Here is a 21,324-nt window from a genome sequence, read left to right as displayed (position 1 = left end):
ATCTTGCTTTGATCTCTTAAGCACTCTGCCCCTTTCTTACCTGGCAGCCAAACGTAGCATCTTAGCCTTCCTAACCTGCAGATCCATGCAAGCGGAGCTCATGAAGGCAATGAATGAGGCATTTCTCTTGTCATTATAGATTTTGGAAGACCATCTTTTCTTCGTGGGGAACTGGTGTTTTGCTCACTGTCGTGAGAAAATGTGAGGCCTTAGTGATTAGGAATTCAAAGGCTGCCAATATTAAGGTGGGAGTGTCAGTCAATTGTATTCAGATTCGTTTGTCAATTAAAAGGAGTAACACGATTGATGTACGATTCATCACAGATAGAAATAACACATTACAAAAAAGAGAAATAAAAGTATCTTTATCTTCGATTAGAACATCTTAAAACAGACATCCCCCAGAACTCAATAAGAACTGCAGTTTAAATGATCCTGTTGTCACAGATGGCATAAGAATCGCTACGCAGCCCAGAGGGGGTTTAAGGGTTTTGATTGAAAATGTCAGTGTGCTCTAGGGCAGCCTCTCTTTCTCTCTCTCATCTCCAAGGACCTCGTCCCTATCCCAGATGTCCTTAGCCCCAGCTTAGTATATTGCGACTGTTTCTCCGACAGGATGCTAATCACTAGATGAACTCTCGCATCATCCTACCTCCTGTTCCTCAGACATCTCTCACTCGTCTCCACCCTTTGATGTTAGTGCCTAGTCTTTGAATGTAATACTCCCTCCTTTGCACTGCTACTCCCACCTCAAAACTATTACTCCCTGCTCCACTACTCACACCTACTGGTCCCTCCTCCGCACCGCTTCTCCCTCATCCCAACTACTACTCCCTTCTCAGTGCTACTACTCCCTCCTTCCAACTACAAATCCCTCTTCCTGACTACTACTCCGAAACCTTTCTTCCACTCAATACCATTCACTTCATAGACAGTCCTTACCCTAACTCTCCGACTACACTTGCCACAAAGATTCAAAACGATACAGGCTTCTAGCCCTGTCTGTTTATATATTCTTATATATTGTGTTTTATAGCGCACTACACTTTTTCTTTCCTTTTAGGCAACAGGCTTTTACCTGCTGCCGCAGCGCTTAACTGGTCGCCTTCCCCACTTCCTTTCATTTTTATATTTTATATTATTTACTTTGTTTTCTTATTTTAATTCTTTTTAATGTCCTTGTAAGGCCAGACCCTCTGGCTGGGGGTGCCTGGCCCCAGCCTTCCAGAGTCTTTTTTTTCTTGTTTCACTGCTTATCATTCTAGCCAGCGGATTGCTACGGTAATATGACATACTTTATGACAGGCACTATACGCTTACAGCGCAGTGGTTGGGCGCAGCCGGAGCGCGCCTCCCGTGCAAAAGTCAAGCCAAATCGTGCCCGTCTGACAGGCCGGGCGGGCTGACTTGTCAATTTCTGCTGGGATCGGAGGCAGCGGACACAATATTAGTGCCAACTAGACTGAGTGGTCTATCATGTACAGAAGGTTGAAGGGATTCACATTCAGCCTTTTTTCCATTAAAGTACATGCTGTACAGGGTAGGGAGACCAACTCCTACCCTCAGTCACGCGATAGCCTTTCTGGTCCACACTGGGATCATAAGAATGTTATAGTTGATTATGGAACCATAGCAATCCCCTCCCTCCACTGCAATTACCTCTACCAAACTGCCTAAAACAGCTTGTTTGGACAGAAGGGTGACAAAGGACCTTCCAGGAGATGAAAGATACCCTCTGCACAGGGCTGGACTGGCCCGTCGGCCAATCGGCCCGTGGCCGATACGTTCCGAGGCCCTGGGGGCCGGTTTGCTGTGTGTGGGCCGGTGTGCTGGCTGGCTTGCACGGCGCACAGCGTGTGCATTCATTAAAGAGAGGTAACATGCGAGTGTTGCCTTTCTTTGGTGAATGCACTGGCCTTTTGGTGCCCTGGGCTCTGGGCCGATCCGCCGACAGTGTGGCGCCAGTTGTTGCAAATGCAGTGGGTCACGGCAAGGGGAGCGGCTCCTGGGCCAGGAGCCGCTACTTTTGTTGTGATTCATTGCATTTGCAATGGCAGGTTGTTGGGGGCTGGGCCGGTCATGTGAGTTCCTGAAGTCTTCCTGGTGCTGAGAGGGCTGAGCGGCTGCGTTCTCTCTGTCTAGTTCCCCTCTTCCCTTGTCTGTTTCATCCGTCCACTTCCCCCCACCTCTCTGCTCTGCTTCCCCCCGCCCCATCTCCCCCGGTTTCGCAGTTAATCCTCGGGCTGTGGCTGCCATCGATTTCCCCTCAGATCCGGCCTCAGTGATCACTTCTGCGGCTTGAAATCGCCTGCAGCCGGAGCCGAGCCGTCAATGGGCCGCCGACACGATTCAATTAACAGCGAGCAGGGCCGGGCGGGGGGCGCCCAGGGCTTGGAGAGGGAGGAGGGCAATGGGGAAACTCCGGGGATTAGATTCGGGTGGGGAGGTGACAGAGCCTGATTGACCCGACGGCCATTCAGCCCGTGGCTGCTGGACCGAAATCATGGATGAGGCACTGGGCCTGCGGCCGGTTGCTGAAGCCCACGCCTGGGCCCGCAGTCGGCGGACGTAAGTTACACATTTCTTTTTTTTTTTTTTTTTTACTGGCTGGTGTGATTTCCAATACGCCAATCATGCAGTGTTAATATGTAACGCTGGTGCGCACAGAGTAGTCCTCCATTACGTGTTTGTGATCAGAGGGAATAGTCATGAGGATTTCCAAAATGTGACCGACTATTTCTTATGGCCTATTTGGCGTGGCCTGGCTGACCCAGAGTCATGGCAGGGCAGGACAGGACACAGAAAATAAATAGTGCCCTCGGCTGCACAATTAACACAAGCCCGGCAATTACTAATGTAACACGTTTCACTGTTAGTACTTGCGTTCTTATACATACGTTTGTAGACAATTGAAATCGTGATTGGTGGGGGGGTGGGTCGGGGAGTTAGTACTTGCATGTCAGTGGAGGGATCGGAAGATTAGGGGGTTCAGACCGCTCATTCTCACTGCAGTTATTAGGTGTGTGTGGTTTCAGATATGAAGGGGAGAGTTAATTGCTTGTAACGTTGCGAGTGCACTAGAATAGTCTCTTTTGAATGTGTAAAGAAGTTAGCTTCCCCCACACAAGGAAGTGTCCCCCCTGGCCCCCACACATTCTGTGATGTTAGCGCCCCTCCCAACGTTTGAAAGGTTAGCCCCAGCTCTCCCGACAAAATGTTAGTGTAGATGCACCCCTGCCTAGTCCTACTCTGTATTTCCAATTGCATGCTGGAACTTGTAGTTTGTTTTTTCCCATTGTAAGGAATAGCCTACAAGTCCCAGCATGCAGTGGGGAACAGAAACAGGACTGGCTCGAGGAGTCAGACATGTATGTGGGCAACTTGGCAGCTATGCGAGTTCAGGGAGTAGGGTCTGCATGAAGAGTTGCGTGAACGTGGCACTCTCCAATCAGGGTGTCAACAGTGAAGTCCCTTAATGTGCGCATGCGGGGCTGGCTATGCAGGAAGCTTTGCATAGATTGCAAGGGAACATGAAGGCCCTGACTCGGTGCTAGGGGAGTGAAGGTACGCTGACAGGGGGCGAGGTCTGTTGCTGCCCCAGGTGCCCTTGTGTTCGGTTGTGTGAGTGTCCACACGCAGTCTGTGAGATTGTGTGCCTCGATAGCCCTCTGCACAGATGACTGGGGTGTGTAACCATTTCGATGATTGTGAACTTTCCGCCTCTCTCTCTTTTGGCATAGCATTTTCTGTAAAGTCGTGAATTGATGCGATTCAGGGATTATGGTTTGAGGGCCACTTTTTTGAGGCGATGGGTGGGCCACTTTTTTGAGGCGAGGGGTGGGCCACTTTTTTGAGGTGAGGGGTGGGCCACTTTTTTTCGGACGTCCGGGCCTATTTCTTGTCCCAGTCTGACCCTGCCTCTGCAAAGCTCCAGTGTTGATGGCACTGGATTACAGTAAACCTTTCCAAGTTCAAATAGATGTTTCTGAAGCATAAGTGTAGTCTTTCAGTCTTGAATTAGTTAATTGAAAAAGGTTGGGATCGTCCTGTGAAATGTCCCAGTGGCAACTCAAGGATAAAGAAATTAAATGGGTCCTGTTTATAGTGATGCGGTCTCTGAGGTCTTTTAGACCCTAACACCTTTGGAGTCCAGACAGGCTAGAAGCCCTTAACGTTTCTCTTCTTAATATGAAGGCGGACAATCCAAAGCTTCTATGGTGACCTATGCCTGCAAGAGTTGAACCTCACCACAGAGCATAGGGCTGGTGTCATCTGGACTTTCAAAGAAGTGCAACCAACTAGAAAAGGTAATCATCCCTTTAAGCTTTGTCTGTGGGGGTGGAGTGTCAGGAAAACAGTCCTCTTTGGTCTCACTTCTGAGAGTCCCCACCACGTTTTGCTTATCTTGAATGGTATCCTGAATATTTTTTCCCCAGTGAATCCTATCCGAGTTTCACTAGGGATGCACGTCTTATATACATGACCCTTTGGGTACCCTTATGTACCTGAACGACAGGGGCTACCACCAAGGTGGTCCATGGTCTTTCTGCATCAGTACCCTGAAAATTGTTCTAGTTGGTGGCAGTGTACCTTAAAATAGTGTCTTCACAAGTTTTTTCCTGGAGACTTTTAAAATGGTGCATCTTGTGCTGTGTTGCCCTTGTGTTTTATTTGGTGCTGATCGGGAATAACCATGTAGGCTAATTTCCCTGTTGTGAACCCCAGCCAGAACCCATGTAGGCGTTATGTGGTGCAAAGTGCAGGGGCAGCCTCTGGAATCCACATTCATCGAGATTGACTGGCAGAATACCTGCAAAGGTTTGTGTGTTGGCCAGCACTGACCTGCTTACTCCCAGAGTGTGAATGGTGCATGTAATGTAATGTGATGTAATGGGCATTTGTATAGCACCTTTCACCATTGGTATGGTCTCAACGTGCTGTATGTTGAACGCCCTTGGGGACCGGAGTCTAAGTGTGGGAAATGCGTCAGAGAGTTATAGAATGCATGTGTTCATTATGGCCAGTTCGGAGCTAGGTAGTGGTGGCCAAGTCCCTGCTGGTCACTCGTATTGAGCAGGCAGGTGGATGGGTGCTGATAGGTAGACTGGAGAGTATGCGAGAGATATTATGTGTGAGCCTCACGACCCAATTGTATTGTGGGGAATAGCTGCATTCTAATGGCAGAGGTGGTGTGCAAAGTATTAGAGCGGGAGAGACATTGGGCCTCATTAAAGGTTTGGTGGTATCCCTCCAGAAAATCTGGCATGATACCACCAAACGGTAATGTCGTTACCGCCACTCGGTCTACCAGATTTACCGGCAGATTCCAAGTGTTGGTAAGTGGTGGTATTTCCCAATCCTATAGGACTCCATGGGGAGAATTACTGGTTTAACCAGCACTGGTAACACCAGCAATCTTTGGTGGTGAGGTGCTGGAATAACCGGCAGCTTGGAGCTGCAGGTAAATCCGGCCACCCCACCACCAAACTTGTACTCTGCCAGTGCAGTAACTTGCCAGTAAATGAAATTTACTGGGACGTTTCTACCACATGGGCAGAGTTGTAATGAGGCATATTATGTGTGCAGCTAGGCCGAATTTCTATTGTGGGGTTAGCTAAATTCTAGTGGCAGAGGTCATGTGCAGGATATGTGAGCAGGGGGGCATTATGTGTGCAGCTAGGCTGAATTTTATCAGGGGGGATAGCTGAATTCGGGTAGCAGGGATGTTGGACAACATATGTGAGCAGGGGAGACCCGTGCAGCTAGGCCGAATTATCATGCGAGGTAGCTGCATTGTAATGGTAGAGATGTTATGGAAGATATGTGAAGCAGGGGAGACATTATGTGTAAAAATACATGTTCATATTACAATACACTGGCTGAATTTTACATTGACCTAGATTTAAGCATTGGCTACAATCTACATTGACTTAGGTTTCATGGTGCCTACTCCCGGGCATCCCGATCAAGCCTATCAGCCCCGGGAGCAGGCATCCAGGTATTTAATAAAACCCCAGCAACACCAGCTGGGGTCTGTCTGGGTTCAGTCTTGGCGCCTTGGGCGCCAGGCTCATAATAGAAATCAGTCCTGGCGCCATAGACGCCAGGCTCATAGACTTTACTTACCTCATGCAGACCATGCTGCAAATGAATCCAAGCCAACGTGAGGCCTGGATGGGACTATTTTTCTACAGGGACTATTTTTTACTCGGGTGTGGTTCTAGGGACTTCTTACCTGGAACTACTTTGGTGGCTATTTAAACCACGCCCCAACAGCAGCACATCCTTCGTGTTATTCTGCATCCAGCAGCGTAACGCTCATCGTGCCTGCAGTCAGCATCCAGTCTTCAGCCACGCCCGTCTCGAATCCAGAGCTCCTAGCAATAGAAGAAAGAAGAAGGAAAGGTTAGAAAACAGATATTATTTCAATCCTTACCCGAATTCCGGATCCATCATGTCTTTGAACTTGAAAAGGACATTATTCTGCACGCGTCGCTTCGCCAGCTGCAGCGCCGTGCCATACTCACCAGTCCTCACAGCATTTTTCGATCCGGCGCAGCCTCCATCATTTTCTCCGCCGAATTCCACCATATAGGGGACAAAAGAAACATAAGGTGAGACGAGAGAGCCAACAAATACAACCTCTCCACCATAGACTTACCTGATTAACAACCGGAGGTATTAATCTGTAACAAACCGCAACTTCTTACGCCGCACCTGTAAGGAGAGAGAAGCCAGCAATTTAAACACACGCATCTTTTGCCGAACAGTGTTGGGTAATACAGACTCTTACCTCAACACCATCAGCTGCCACAAGACAATCTTCCCTTGGACCCAGCTGCAACACAAGAAAGGAATGTACAAGAGTGAACATCGGACATATTGAACTTTTTGAACTTTATACTTATGGGTTCTCGCCTGGAACCTCAGAGTCAATATTCATCCGGAACTCTTCCAACGCCCTCAAACCAGTGAAGTAACTGTTATCTACGCGCCCCTGCATTCCACGCAGGATGGAGAGCTCATCATTTACAAACATGAGGTGAGTTTACAGAAAGTGAATATCAGTGGTGATAAGTGGGGAGAACAGTGGGGTGCCATTACTAAAATCCACGGGTGGCTGAATCCCTTTCTCCACTTGCAGGAGAATATTTCTACGGGTCAAACAGACGAGATTAGGCGGTCCAGTCTGTCATCTCTGCACTACGCTTCACGTTGGAGGAGGTCGCAGCTGTCCAGGTCCGATCGACGCCCTTGTGGGAGCCAGGTGAGCGTAACAGAACACGAAGCCTATCTACAAATTCCCACCCGGGCGTTATGGAACCTTCGAAACAGACCAACTAGCCCAATTATTAGGGGAACTTAGGGCGGAAGTGCACTCTGCGCACCAAGAGACTAATGCCCTCAGGAGAGAACTGATTGTGTCAAAGGAACGCACAGATGATCTTGCTAGACAATTGCTGCAAAATCAAGCTGGGTAAACACCCCTACCTGGAATCGGGGGAAACCCAGCTCCTGTTTCATCGAGCAATCCTGTGCAAGTAAACCTACCAGGGGCTATTCCTTTAGCTCCACCCGAACGCTTTGCTGGGGACCCAAAAAGGTTCGCAGTGTTTATGAATCAATGCCGCTTGCACTTTTTATGCAGACCTGGAGCTTTTCCAAATGACCAAGCCAAAGTAGCCTTTGTACTATCATATTTTAGTGGCAGCGCAGCTGACTGGTCAATTCCACTAGTCAACCAGGATGATCCTCTTCTTCGGGATTTTCAGGGTTTTCAAAGAAGCATGGAAAGACTATTCGCCAGACATTCACAGGGACAGGCCCTGGATAACAAACTTTTATCCCTTCGACAGAGTAATCTGGATCTGCTAACCTATATCTCAACCTTCAATAGGTTGGTGGTGGAAACCGGATGGCCTGAGGAGAAACGAATTACATTATTTCATCGCGGGCTTCGGGGAGAACTCAAAGATGTTTTGGCTCAAGTTGTAAACCCACCTCAGGATTGCGCAGAATATATAGACTTAGTGGTCCAGTTAGACCACCGACTTCAGAATAGAAAGGCAGAGCAAGCTAAGTTTGAGAGTCAGGTATGGGTTAAACCCAATGTCACCCCCAAAGGAACAGATGCATCAGAACCTATGCAGATCGGGGGGGGAGGGGTTAAAGGGCCCTTAACTCAAAAGTAAAGAGAAAAGAGACGGCAGATGCAATTGTGTCTGTACTGTGGAAACACAGGACATTTTCTACGGGATTGCCCTATAAAACCACCCAAGAAAGTAGTAGGAGTTGCTGCAAAAGTCAAATAGAGCCTGATTCGGGAAACGACCACGCCCGACAAGCGTAGAGGTCCGCTTACCGAGCTTAAAGAAGGACACTCAGACCTCCCACATAATTATACCAATGGTCCTAATTGATCCAAGGCAGCCATCACGTATGCACGCAGTAAGGGCATACATTGATAGCGGGGCCGTTGGAAACTACATGGACCACAAATTGGCCTCAAGGATGATCTACCCCTTTGCAAAAAGACTGCTTCGGATGTCATCACCACAGTCGATGGAACTGAAATTGCTTCTGGGCCTGTAACTCATTCCACTACTGAGCTGACACTGTTGGGTCAAGATGGGCTTCGAGAAACTATTGTGTTTGATTTAATCAAGGCCCCGCAATTCCAAATAATTCTGCGAATGCCATGGTTGGAAACACATAATCCTTGTATTGATTGGCGAGAGAAGAGAGTGACCTTCCCAGATTGTGCACACACCTGTTACCTGGAAAAAACCTTGAACAAAAGCCTGGCCACCGTTACTAATCCAGTTGTGCAGTTACCTCAGGAATATCAAGAATTTCAGGATGTTTTTCAAAAAGAACAGGCAAATACCTTACCACCTCACAGATCATACGATTGGCAAATTGACCTAGTACCCGGTGCACAACCTCCATGCAGTAGAATCTGCGCCCTTAAGGAACCCGAAAATCTTCACCTACGAAAATATCTGGACCAATACCTTGCTAATGGCTTCATTCGTCCATCCAAATCGCCTGCATCCTCAGCTCTATTCTCTGTGCCTAAAAAGGAAGATGGCCTTAGAACGTGCATAGACTACCGCACATTAAATCAGATTACAGTAAAAAACCGATACCCATTGCCTCTGATCCCCGAATTACTAGACCAAGTAAAGGATGCTTGTATCTACACTAAGTTAGACCTCCGAGGGGCATATCATCTGGTACGTGTAAAGAAAGGCGATGAATGGAAGACTGCCTTTCGCACCAAGTACGGGTTATTCGAATACCAGGTGATGCCCTTCGGGTTGTGCAATGCGCCAGCAGCCTTCCAGTATTTTATGAACGATGTCCTTTGTGAACTCATTGACGTCTGTGTTGTCGTATACATAGACGATATTCTAGTGTACTCCTCCTCAGAATCAGACCATGTGAAGCACGTTCGTGCAGTCCTAGAGAAACTACGCCAGCACAAATTATACGCTAAACTGGAGAAATGTGTTTTTCATTCTACAGAAGTTGAATTCCTGGGATTTATCCTGACTCCAAAAGGAGTTTGAATGGACTCTCGAAAGGTGGACGCAATCCTCAAGTGGCCATCACTCAGTTCTGTTAAAGGGGTACAAAGCATGCTTGGATTTGCTAATTTCTATCGCAGATTTATTCCTGAATTCTCACATATTGTACACCCTATCACAGCACTTCTGCGAAAAAACAAACGTTTTTTGTGGACTGAAGAGGCTGAAAGAGCCTTCCAAGAGCTAAAATCAAAATTCACGTCTGCACCTGTCTTAAAGCATCCACGCCCTGAGCTTCCATATATAGTTGAAACCGATGCATCCAGTTTAGCCATGGGAGCTGTCCTGTCCCAGAAGGATCCCGAAACCGGTCAACTTTATCCAGTAGCATTCTGGTCAAGAAAGTTCTCAGCACCCGAATTAAACTATGTGGTTGCTGATAAGGAGTTATTAGCCATCAAGTCCGCCTTCAAGGCTTGGCAGCATTATCTTCTCGGTGCCAGGCATACCATCACTGTAATCACAGATCACAGGAATCTGCAGTATTTGAAAACAGCCCAAGCCCAATCATCCCGTCAACTTCAGTGGGCATTATTCTTTGCCGAACTCGATTTCGTGATCACTTATCGACCAGGCTGTAAAAATGGCAAGGCAAATGCCCTATCCCGAATAAGGATGGGAGAAGTATATTCGAACCCGGAACCGGTGCCTATAATTTCAGAACAAAGAATTCTTGGCATAACTACTCTACAGACTCTAGAAGACATTCATTTAAAAATCCAACAACTTTTCGGTCCAGCAGCCCTGCAGGACTGGGTAAAGAAAGGCCAAGATTATTCAGTCATCAATGACCTGCCTTACTATCAAGGACGTCTATTTCTACCACACAAGGAACTACAAGAACTAGTCATCTCCAATTATCATGACACCCTTATGGAAGGACACCCAGGTATCGCAAAAACTGAAGCTAAAATTAAAAGACAATTCTGGTGGCCCACCTGGCGAAAGGACGTAAAGTCATTTGTGATGTCTTGTGGTATCTGCGCCCAAAACAAAAGTCAGAAGAAAAAACCAGCTGGCCTTTTACAACCTTTGGATATTCCACCTACACCATGGCACACCTTGTCTTTAGACTTTATTTCAGATCTACCTCTGTGTAATGGATTTAACACCATTCTAGTTATTGTGGATCTTTTTTCCAAAATGGCCCACTTTATTCCTTTAAAAGGATTACCTTCCGCTTCGATTTTGGCCAAGGAATTTCTCGAAAACATTGTTCGAATCCATGGATTTCCTTCCGTATTGGTCTCTGACCGAGGTAGTCAATTCATTTCGCAATTTTGGAAGAAATACTGTCAATTGTCGCAAATCGACGTAAGGCTATCAACCAGTCACCACCCCCAAACTGATGGTCAGATGGAGAGGACCAGCCAGACTCTTGAACAATACCTACGTTGTATGCTACACCAAACCAAAAGCAATTGGAAAAATATTTTATGGATTTCCGAATACGCATACAATAACTCCGTATATTCAGGAACCGGACAAAGCCGCCTTTATACCATATATGGACATCATCCTCGAACCTCAGAACTCGATTCGCCTCAACACTTAGAAATGCCTGCAGTGACTCATCTGCACTCTACTATTACACAAGCCTTTAAGGAAGCAATAGAACACTTGAAACAAGCAAAGGAGAAATACAAGAAAAATGCTGATCGACATAGAAGTGAAACTCCACAATAGCAGATTGGAGATCAAGTTTGGCTAGCTACAAAACACATACCTCTAAAGGGAACTCGAACTTTCAATCCTAGATATTTGGGACCTTACACCCTTAAGGCCATTATCAACCCGGTGGACGTGAAATTGGAATTACCCTCTAATTTTTGGATTCATCCTGTCTTTCATGTTTCACTTCTAAAACCAGTTCAACCTGGGACAAGATTAACCAAACCACCTGACCCCATCCTAATAGATGGAGAACCTGAATTCGAGGTAAAGAATATCCTGGACTCTAAGATGGTTAAATCAAGACTTTTTTATTTAATTAACTGGAAGGGTTACGGACCACAAGAAGGGTCATGGGAACCTAGTGACCACGTTCATGCACCTCGGTTGGTGAAGAAATTCCATCGGAACTTCCCAGACAAAGCAGGACCAAGGGGAAGAGCAACTTTAGGAGGGGCCATGGGGGGGAGTGCTGTCATGATGCCTACCCCCGGGCATCCGGATCAAGCCCATCAGCCCTGGGAGCAGGCATCCAGGTATTTAATAAAACCCCAGCAGCCCCGGCTGGGGGCTGTCTGGGTTCAGTCCTGGCGCCTTAGGCGCCAGGCTCACAATAGAAATCAGTCCTTGCGCCATTGGCGCCAGGCTCATAGACTTTACTTACCTCATGCAGACCATGCGGCAAATGAATCCAAGCCAATGTGAGGCCTGGATGGGACTTTTTTTCTACAGGGACTATTTTTTACTCGGGTGTGGTTCTAGGGACTTCTTACCTGGAACTACTTTGGAGGCTATTTAAACCACGCCCGAACAGCAGCACCTGCTTCGTGTTATTCTGCATCCAGCAGCGTAACGCTCATCTTGCCTGCAGTCAGCATCCAGTCTTCAGCCACGCCCGTCTCGAATCCAGAGCTCCTAGCAATAGAAGAAAGAAGAAGGAAATGTTAGAAAACAGATATTGTTTCAATCCTTACCTGAATTCCGGATCCATCACGTCTTCGAACTTGAAAAGCACATTATTCTACACGTGTCGCATCGCCAGCTGCAGCGCCGCGCTGTCACCAGTCCTCACAGCATTTTTCGATCCGGCGCAGCATCCATCATTTTCTCCGCCAAATTCCACCATCTAGGGGACAAAAGAAACATAAGGTGAGCCGAGAGAGTCAACAAATACAACCTCTCTACCATAGACTTACCTGATTAACACCCGGAGGCATTATTCTGCAACAAACCGCAACTTCTTACGCCGCACCTGTAAGGAGAGAGAAACCAGCAATTTAAACACACACATCTTTTGCCGGACAGTGTTGGGTAATACAGACTCTTACCTCAACACCATCAGCTGCCACAAGACAATCTTCCCTTGGACCCAGCTGCAACACAAGAAAGGAATGTACAAGAGTGAACATCGGACATATTGAACCCTTTGAACTTCATACTTACGGGTTCTCGCCTGGAACCTCGGAGTCAATATTCATCCGGAACTCTTCCAACGCCCTCAAACCAGTGAAGTAACTGGTATCTACGCGCCCCTGCATTCCACGAGATTGGAGAGCTCATCATTTACAAACATAAGGTGAGCCTACAGAAAGTGAATATCGGTGGTGATTAGTGGGGAGAACAGTGGGGTGCCATTTCTAAAATCCACGGGTGGCTGAATCCCTTTCTCCACTTGCAGGAGAATATTTCTACGTGTCAAGCAGATGAGATTAGGCGGTCCAGTCCAGTCTGTCATCTCTGCACTACGCTTCACGTTGGAGGAGGTCGCAGCTGTCCGGGTCCGATCGACGCCCCTGTGGGAGCCAGGTGAGCGTTAACATTAGGTTCAATTGGCTACAATCTTCATTCACCCGGATTTCAAACATAGGCTACGATCTACATTCACCTAGATTAAGCCATAAAATCCAATCTACATTTACCTAGATTTCAAACCTTAGCTACAATCTGCAATTGTACATTTGCATGGCTACCTTCACTATTCCTCCATGTGCAGCACAAAGCCCGCCCCAACACTCATCCGACTGCAATACATTGCCCAATCCCAGGCCCTCCCAGTACGAGACACTGGCTACCCCCACAACACCTCCAAGTGCATTATCCTAGCCACTCCCATAGTTCTTCCAGTGCTAACACGATGGCCATCCTCACATTTTTCCAGGAGCAATGCCTTGGCCACCCCCAAATGGAAGCTTCTCCAAGTCAACATCAGACTCGCCCATCGCTTCTTTAGTCCAGGAAAGAGCTCAGGGCCTTCCTCTTCAAGGAATGGCTCCTCCCTAGCGCCTAGGTCCACACACCCTGCAGCCCTCATCCTACCTGAGACTGAGTGGTCTGCTCCCCTCTGTCTCCTCCCCCGGTTGCATGTAGATCCCTTGCTGCCAGTTGCCGACCCACTGGGCAGCGCCACGCTTGCCCCTCATCTACTTACCTCAGCCTTATCCATCCGGCGCTGCAGCTCCGCAACTGCAACAACCTCTGTGGAAGACAGAAAGAGACATTAAAGAGCACAATAGAGAAAGGAACACCGAAAAGACACAGGGAACGAAGGGAAGACAGGAGAGAGAACAGAGACTGAAAGACTCACCTGAACACAATAAACCGATTTGGTGTCACACCCGGTCTGAACCTGACACAAGGGCACAGGACCAGTGATGCAACTAGGCCCTCTGAACGCCCACAGCTAACACGTGCCCCTGCACAGAGACGCAGGACGGAGAGCTCAACGTACCGGAAACTAAGGTGAGACATAACCTCCAAGGGAAAGGATTTGGTCATTGTGAGTTCCCATCACAGGCTCAGTATCCAAACCCTCCGTTCTCCTGTCAGAGAATCTATCCACCGGCTGACAACCAAACAAGCAGAGAGGGGTTCAGGACAGCGCACAGCCTCCCATCCGGTGTCATGTGGCGCCTCCGTGGATACCAGGTGAGCATAGCACTGCATGCCTGTGCCCCTGACTTCATGCCCATGACAGCACTCCCCCTCAGGGCCCCTCTCAAGGGTGGTTCTCCTCCCAGTCCTGGTTTGGAGGGATTATTGCGATGGAACTGTCTGATTAAACGCGGAGCATGGATGTGTTCACTGGCTTCCCAAGTTCGGTCTTGAGGTCCGTAACCTTTCCAGTCAATTAGGTAATACAATTTGATCAAACCACCTTGGAGTTCAGGATGGATTTCACTCCATATTCTGGTTCTCCTTCTATTACTGCGGGCTCTGGCGGAGAACTAAGCCGTGTATTGGACTTCATTGCTTTGAGGAGAGAGACATGAAATACGGGGTGAATTTTTATGTGATATGGTAACTCCAATTCATGGTGATTGGATTGATTATGGACTTTATAGTATAGGGGGCCAGGTATCTTGGGTGGAAAGCTCTTGGCCCAGGGGAATATAATTGGATGCTAACCACACCTTTTCTCCAATCTGGTAGGTGGGAGCTTCCTTCCGATGACGATCAGCAAACAGTTTTTGGGCCTCATTACGAGTCCGGCGGTAACCGTGCCTGAAATTCCGGCAGGTTACCGCCGGACTCGTATTACCATTCCGCCTCCGTGATTACCGGAATTACCGGTGCGTTACGGCCCCGGTAACCCGGGAATTCTGGAGGCGGAATTCGGTAAATCCTTGTTCCCATTGAGTCTGATAGGACTCAACGGGAATGGGGAAGTGGAAACGCTGGCACCATCTCGTGATGGTGCTAGTGTTTCCACGTCCACCTGCAGGTGGGTGGTGTTAAACCCACCAGGTCAGACCTGGCAGGAATGACACCTCCGCCTGCAGGACTCGAGATCACCCGGTATGGAAACAACGGTGGCAGCGGGTTTACCGCCACTGTTATTTCCATACTGGGTGACTCCTAATGAGGCCCTTTGTCTTTCCTTAGCCCTGGACAGGTGCTTGTCACCTCCTTAAGAACCTGAGTGATGGTTTTATGCAAGTTTTTTTATGGCTGGCATTTCCAGGGTATCGGGTGGATCAAATACTGATGTCCACGGATGTCTTCCGTTCACAGTGTAGAATGGAGTTTGCCCTGTGCTTGTGTGAGTTGTTGTATGCATAATCAGCTATCCAGAGTATATTTTTCCAAGAATCCTCAGACTGTTGCAACATATACTTGAGATATTGCTCTAAAGTTTGGTTGGTTCGTTCAGTTTGCCCATCAGTTTGAGAGTGATGCCTTGTGGACAACCGCAGATCGATTTTGCCAGTCGTACAACACATTCTCCAAAAGGCAGAAAAAAATTGTGTTTCGCGATCAGATACTAAGATTGATGGAAATCCATGCAATCGAATAATTTGCTCTAGGAACACAGAAGCGAGAGTTGACACAGTTGGGAGTCCCTTCAGAGGGATGAAATGGGCCATTTTGGAGAATAAATCCACAACGACTAATATGGTGTTGTATCCATTGCAGGGTGGAAGATCTGTGATGAAGTCCATCGATAGGGTATGCCAAGGTGCTGGCGGTACTGTTAGGGGATGTAGTAAGGCAGCAGGGTTCTGTTTCGGAGACTTGTGTTGTGCACAGACACCACAGGTTTCAATAAATTGGGCGATGCCCTTTTCCCCAGGTTGGCCACCAGTAGTTTTGTTTTACCTTAGCCTGAGGTTTGGCTATTCCTGGGTGTCCTTCCACTAATGAATCGTGGTAATTTGTGATGATTTGCTTTTGCAGTTCTTGGTCTTGGACATATAATCGTCCTTGGAAATATGGTAGATTGTCTTCGATGGTGTACTGGTCACCTTTTAACAGCCATTCCTGTTGTGTTTATTGATCCATCAGGGATCTCAAACTGGTTCTTTGGTCATCCACACACGTGGTGGCAGCTATTCTGGTTAGAATCCTTTCCTCAGGAATTATGACCACGGGGTCGGCTGCTGTAAAAGCCTCTTTTTCATCACTCATGCGTGATAGGGTGTCTGCATTCCCATTGCGTACTCCAGGTCTATAAGTGATAATAAAATCATATTCCGTGAAAAAGAGAGCCCAACGTAGTTGACACAAGGATTGTGCCATGGCGGTTTTCAAGTATTGCAAGTTACGGTGGTCCGTGATGACAGTGACCGTATGTCTCGCCCCAAGAAGGTAATGTCTCCAGGCCTTGAATGCTGCTTTAATCGACAGTAAGTCCTTATCTGTGATTGCGTAGTTCAACTCGGGGGATGAACATTTGCTGGACCAGAATGCGACGGGGTGTAGTTGTCCTGTTTCAGGGTCTTGTTGTGGCAATACTGCTCCCATGGCTATTTTTGAAGCATCTGTCTCAACTATGTAAGGTAGATCTGGTCGTGAGTGTCGAAGGATTGGTGCTGCTAATTTCAACTTCTGGAAGGCTTCTTCAGCTTCTGTCGACCAATGGACCTTTTGGAGGTTATTGGATGTACAATTTGTGAAAACCCAGATATAAACCAACGGTAAAAGTTGGCGAATCCGAGCACGCTTTGCACTCCTTTCGTGGATGTTGGTGAGGGCCATTGGAGGATTGCATCCACCTTTCGTGTATCCATATGTTCGCCTTGTGGTGTGAGCATGAAACCGAGAAACTCGACCTTGGTTACATGGAAAAAGAAATGCTTCCAACGTGGCATACAATTGGTGTTGTCGAAGCTTCTATAAGACTGCCCGGACATGGCCTACATGTTCTTCCATGGAATTTGAGTAGATAAGAATGTTGTCAATGTAAACAAGAGCGCAAACATCCAGCAGTTCACGGAGTATATCATTCATAAAGAATTGGTACGCCGCAGGGGGATTGCAAAGCCCGAAGGGCATGACCTGGTATTCAAAGAGGCCGTACTTCGTGCGGAAGGCCGTTTTCCACCCGTCTCCCTATTTTACTCTTACAAGATGGTATGCTCCTCTTAAATCCCGTTTTGTGTCGATTTGAGCATGGTATAAGTGGTAAAGGATCTCGATTTTTTACTGTGATGTGATTGATGGCTCTATAGTCAATGCAAGTTCTTAAGTCCCCTCCTTTTTAGGCGCGAAGAATAAAGGTGAGGAGGCAGGTGACTTGGACAGGCGAATTAAACCGTTCGCCAGGTACTGATCCAGGTAAGTTCTAAAATGCTGATTTTCCTGTTCTGTCAGAGCGTAAATTTGGCTGCAAGGGATCTGGGCTCCGGGTACAAGATCTATTTCACAATTGTAGGGTCTGTGCGGGGGCAGAACGTTGGCTTGCTCCGTTTTGAAGACATCCTAGTAATCTTGGTATTCAAGCGGTAAGGAGCTGATGAGGCCCAACACGATTCCTTTCTTTGGTTTCAGATTGGTGTCATCTTTTTTGGAACATGTATCGGCGCAATCATAAGGAAATATCAGAACTCGTTTTCGCCAGTCGATCCTTGGATTGTGGGTCTCCAGCCAGAGCATTGACAATATCATCTGGAACTGAGGAGCACCGATGAGATCGAAAATAATGTCCTTGTGATGCCAGTCCTGACACAGAAGCTTGACTTTCTCGGTGTATTGTGTCACTGGGCCAAATGATAGCTGAGAACCATCCATAGCAGTGACGTTTTCCGATTTCTGCTTCTGTCGGAGAGGAAGGCCTATTCGGAGAGCCAAATCTTGGTCAATGTACTTACCCACAGATCCACAATCAATATATGCCTCCAAGGCATGTATTTTTTATGGTGGTTTGTGTTTCACCAAAAGCACTGGAAGGACTAGATGTGAGGTCTGTACGGATTCCTTTTTCATGGCTGACAAGCGGACACCTACACTTGCCGGGAATTGGCGTTTCCGGAGTTCTGTTGTTCTTCTTCATCAGTTTTGTCTGTTCCCCCAACCGTTTTCTTGGGTGGTTTTACCGGGCAGTCACAGAGGAAGTGACCTGCTTGTCCACAATATAAGCAAAGCTGCTGTTGTCTTCCTTTTTCCCTTTCTGCTTTGGTAAGGGGACTTTGTAATCCACCAATTTGCATTGGCTCAGACTGTTTATGTGGTTTAGTCTTATTCTCACGAGGTCGTACGTAAACTGACCGTCCCTCTGATCTAGCTCGATCCATTTTCCGATTCTGCAACCTATGATCGAGTTGCACCGTCAGGTCTATGTAGTACGCGCACCTCTCAGGGGGATTCACGACTTGCACCAACACATCCTTAAGTTCTCCACGTAACCCTCCGTAAAAGAATGTAGTCCTCTTCTCTTCTGGCCAGTTGGTCTGGGCTATGAGATGATTGAAGATCGCAATATAGGTTAATAGATCTTGACTCCCTTGTCTGAGTGACAACAACTCGTTGTCCAGATGTCGTCCTTGAGTATGACGGGCAAATCATTTCTCCATCTCATGTTGGAAATTCCCAAAGGAGTAAAGGGTCATCTTGATTTACCAAAGGTACAGACCAGTCTGCCGCACTACCTCCTAAATACGAGAGTACAAACGCCACTTTAGCTTGGTCATTAGGAAAGGCTCCTGGTCTGCACAAGAAATGAAGGCGACATTGGTTTATAAATACAGCAAACTTGTTTGGGTCGCCGATGAAGCGTTCGGGAGGGGCTAGAGGCACTGCTCCTGGAAGAACCACCTGAACCAGTGTTGATTGTTGTGGTGTGGAAGAATGAGAAGAATGGGTCATTCCAGGCAGTGGAACCTGTCCTGCTTGTAGCATTTGTCTTGCCAATTCGGCAGTTCTTTCTCGAGTTACAACAAGATCCATCCGTAATGCATTGGTTTCCTATCTCGAAGCATGTACTTCAGCCCGTAATTCCCCTAGTAAGAGGGCTAACTGATCTGTTTCTGAAGTTTTCATAACGCCCAGGCAGAGAGTATTAGAGGCTTTGGGTTCTGTTACGCTCACCTGGTCTCTGTGGAGGATTTGGAGCACGGTTGCAGCCCTCCCTGAATTTGAATCACCCCCTTCAGGCCTCTCCCTCATTAGAAAAGCTGTGAGCGGTAGTGCGTGGTGATACTGCTCCTGCGTGGAGATAAGAGTGTGTGAGTGCGCTAATCTGTGATTGTTGTACCTCTCGAACCCTTCACCCCCAAAGTACGGTTTCTGTGAGCATACGCCGGCCCACAAAGCTCACCTGTGAATTATGGAAGAGAAGCTCTCCGTCCTGCTACTTCTGGCAGGTGCGCGTCGAATGGGATCTAGTTCCTTCACTGATCCCTGATAAGGATTAGCCCAGTCCAGCTGCAACTACGCTTCTCCTTAGGATTAGTAAGTCTTTCTTGAGCTCTTGTGATGCTGTTCGTTCTGTTTAATGTATTTATATGTTGCTCCTATTTATGCCCACAATAATGTCTCTCTTCTGTTTTGTTCCCTTAGATGGAAATGCGGCCTCAATGCAGCTGTGAGACGCGGCCGGATGGAAGATGGATGCTACCGCAATGTTCGACAGCAGGAAAGTGATAGTTTAAGGAAAAGCGCAAAGTATGGCGAAGCGCAACCTTAAACTGACTGTTTTTTCTATGTCTAACCTTATCTTCTGTTTTTCCTTGCAGGCGCTGCTGTCGACGATGGAGCGTGTCATGCTGCGGTGCCAAGATGAAGATTTCAGCATTCCGGAAAGCGTAAAGATGAATACTTGGTTCGCCGAAGAGATGTACAGGTAAGAACAGCTTCCCCCAGTTGGTAAGTATGCTGGCAGGAACAGGATGTCCAGGAAGCAGGATCTGCAAAGGTAAGTCTGACCTCAGGCGACGGTGAGCGTTACACTGCTTGCAAGTGCAGAATAACACAAAGCATCTGTCTTGAGGGTCAGGGCAGCTTATATAGCTGAGATCGTGGGCATGCCCATTAGGGCCGGTTTACCAGCCACAACCTGCCACTCCTAGAGAGTGAGCATGTGCAAACGCAAACCATTAGCAGCCACACCCAAGAATACGCTTGGGGCTGCTTAATGGATGGAATGTTCAGGGTTAATGCATTGTGCTTAATGGATGGAATGTTCAAGGTTAATGCATCCTGCTTAATGGATGGAATGTTCAAGGTTAATGCATCTGAAGTGCTATGTCCATAATAAAAGCCTTTTGGTGTTAAATGGATGTTCTTGTTTACTTTTATTCATGAGCCTGGCGCCAAAGGCGCCAGGACAGTGTCCACCCAGGTCTCCTGTGCATGCGACCCCTGCATGCCTGTGCCCCTGACTTCATGCCCATGACAATAGCACGCCTGCTGATGCTGAGCACAATGGGTGATTTGTAATGTAACGCTCAAATTTGACACAGAGGTACTCTACCCCATGGCCATGCAAGGCCGGGTGAACAATGCAGAGTGCCTTGAATTGAATTTGCTGTGCCACAGGAAGCCAGTGGAGGGAGCAGAGTACTGGAGATATGTGGGACCCATACAGGGTTGCCAACCTGGCTGCCAGATTCTGGAGGCGCTGTAATCTGCCAATCAGCCCCTTAGGCTGTGCCAGGTAGAGGGAATTGCAGTAATCCAGCTTGCTCAGAATCATAGCTGCTACTACAGGAGGACGTAGCAGAGATGGAATCAGGTGGAGCACTTTCCTAAGGATTTTCAGCTGGAAGTGCCCCTGCTGACATACCGAGGAGACTTGGAGCGCCAGAGACAGATTGCCCGACATAATCACGCCAACATTTTTAACCTTTGTAGGAGGAGCCGGGCGCGGACCAAGAGAAGGAGGCCAAAAGGAGATCCACAGTGAAGGATTGGGGGGGAACCCACCACCAACACCTCAGTTTTCTCCCCATTCAATTTCAGCCAATTTTGCCCCATTCATTGTCCCACGGCAGTCAGGTACTTGTGCAGGCACGCAGATATCTCCGCCTGATCTAGATCTAAATGGATCAGTAACTGGGTTTCGTCCGGGTATGAGTAGCTCCTGATGTCATAGGAGTGGATGAGGCAAATCAGCAGAAAGTTGTGGATGTTAAAGAGGATGTGGGACAAAGCAGAACCCTGTGGGACACCACAGCTAAGATGAGAAGATTTAGAAAGAAAAGGTGGAAGAGAGTTTGGGATCTGTCTTCCAAGAAAGAGCCGCACCAGGCCAGGACCTGAACGGAAACACCAGTCTGGCTCAGACGGGCGAGCAGGGTAGCATGATCCACAGTTTTGAACGCAGCTGAGAGATCTAAAAGAATCAGGG

The 21,324-nt window shown here is 47.7% G+C and overlaps 1 protein-coding gene across 9 annotated transcripts in view; it reads left to right on the top strand.

The window, feature by feature from the left end:
• The window catches only part of LOC138503205 (uromodulin-like), an 895,795-nt gene that overhangs the window by 729,317 nt on the left and 145,154 nt on the right, over positions 1-21,324 (top strand). The window lies entirely within an intron of this gene.

This window comes from Ambystoma mexicanum, chromosome 11, assembly GCF_040938575.1.
Source record: "Ambystoma mexicanum isolate Mex_15411 chromosome 11, UKY_AmexF1_1, whole genome shotgun sequence".
In the NCBI taxonomy this organism is placed as follows: domain Eukaryota; kingdom Metazoa; phylum Chordata; class Amphibia; order Caudata; family Ambystomatidae; genus Ambystoma; species Ambystoma mexicanum.
The sequence above is the reverse complement of the archived record's forward strand: the minus strand, read 5'-3'. Positions and strand labels throughout refer to the sequence as shown.